The sequence below is a fragment of the Physeter macrocephalus genome, chromosome 9 (assembly GCF_002837175.3).
Source record: "Physeter macrocephalus isolate SW-GA chromosome 9, ASM283717v5, whole genome shotgun sequence".
NCBI classification, from domain to species: Eukaryota; Metazoa; Chordata; class Mammalia; order Artiodactyla; family Physeteridae; genus Physeter; species Physeter macrocephalus.
Window position 1 is genome coordinate 48584173 of NC_041222.1, and position 1967 is coordinate 48586139.

At 37.0% G+C, this 1967-nt stretch overlaps 2 protein-coding genes across 4 annotated transcripts in view; one reads left to right on the top strand and one right to left on the bottom strand.

Annotated features, from left to right (window-relative positions):
- The window catches only part of RIC1 (RIC1 homolog, RAB6A GEF complex partner 1), a 174437-nt gene that overhangs the window by 155149 nt on the left and 17321 nt on the right, over positions 1 to 1967 (top strand). The window lies entirely within an intron of this gene.
- Positions 1 to 1967, bottom strand: part of ERMP1 (endoplasmic reticulum metallopeptidase 1) — a 58581-nt gene that overhangs the window by 11349 nt on the left and 45265 nt on the right. The gene's annotated exons all lie outside the window — the stretch shown is intronic.

Here is a 1967-nt window from a genome sequence, read left to right on the forward strand (position 1 = left end):
AGACAGCCTAAGAGACCTCTGGGACAACATTAAATGCAACAACATTCGCATTATAGGGGTCCCAGAAGGAGAAGAGAGAGAGAAAGGACCCGAGAAAATATCTGAAGAGATCATAGTCGAAAACTTCCCTAACACAGGAAAGGAAATAGCCACCCAGGTCCGGGAAGTGCAGAGAGTCCCATACAGGATAAACCCAAGGAGAAACACGCAGAGACATATAGTAATCAAATAGGCAAAAGTTAAAGGCAAAGAAAAATTATTGAAAGCAGCAAGGGAAAAACAAAAAATAACATACAAGGGAACTCCCATAACGTTAACACCTGATTTCTCAGCAGAAACTCTACAAGCCAGAAGGGAGTGGCATGACATATTTAAAGTGATGAAAAGAAAGAACCTACAACCAAGATTACTCTACCCAGCAAGGATCTCACTCAGATTTGATGGAGAAATCAAAAGCTTTACAGACAACCAAAAGCTAAGAGGATTCAGCACCACCAAACCAGCTCTACAACAAATTCTAAAGGAACTTATCTAAGTGGGAAACACAAGGGAAGAAAAGGACCTACAAAAACAAACCCAAAACAATTAAGAAAATGGTAATAGGAACATACATATCAATAATTACCTTAAACATGAATGGATTAAATGCTCCAACCAAAAGACACAGGCTTGCTGAATGGATACAAAAACAAGACCCATGTATATGCTGTCCACAAGAGACCAATTTCAGACCTAGGGACACATATAGACTGAAAGTGAGAAGATTGAAAAACATATTGCATGAACAAGACCCATATATATGCTGTCTACAAGAGACCCACTTCAGACCTAGGGACACATACAGACTGAAAGTGAGGGGATGGAAAAAGATATTCCATGCAAATGGAAATCAAAAGAAAGCTGGAGTAGCAATACTCGTATCAGATAAAATACACTTTAATGTTACAAGAGGCAAGGAAGGACACTACAAAATGATCAAGGGATCAATCCAGGAAGAAGATATAACAATTATAAATATCTATGCACCCAACATAGAAGCACCTCAATACATAAGGCAACTGCTAACAGCTATAAAACAGGAAATCGACAGTAACACAATAATAGTGGGGGACTGTAACACCTCACTTACACCAATGGACAGATCATCCAAACAGAAAATTAAGAAGGAAACACAAGCTTTAAATGACACAATACATGAGGAAGATTTAATTGATATTTATAGGACATTCCATCCAAAAGCAGCAGATCACACTTTCTTCTCCAGTGCGCACGAAACATTCTCCAGGATAGATCACAACTTGGGTCACAAATCAAGCCTCAGTAAATTTAAGAAAATTGAAATCATATCAAGCATCTTTTCTGACCACAATGCTATGAGATTAGAAATCAATTACAGGGTGAAAAACACGTAAAAACCACAAACACATGGAGGCTAAACAATACGTTACTAAATAACCAAGATATCACTGAAGAAATCAAAGAGGAAATTGAAAAACACCTAGAGACAAATAATGAAAACACCATGATCAAAACCTATGGGATGCAGCAAAAGCAGTTCTAAGACGGAAGATGATAGCAATACAAGCCTACCTCAAGAAACAAGAAAAATCTCAAACAATGTAGCCTTACACCTAAAGGAACTAGAGAAAGAAGAACAAACAACCCAAAGTTAACAGAAGGAAAGAAATCATAAAGATCAGAGCAGAAATAAATGAAATAGAAACAAAAAAAACAGTAAGTAGCAAAGATCAATAGAACTAAAAGCTGGTTCTTTGAGAAGATAAACAAAATTGATAAACCATTAGCCAGACTCATCAAGAAAAAGAGGGAGAGGACTCAAATCAATAAAATTAGAAATGAAAAAGGAGAAGTTACAACAGACACCACAGAAATACAAAGCATCCTAAGAGACTACTGCAAGCAACTCTATGCCAATAAAATGGACAACCTGGAAGAAATGGACAAAT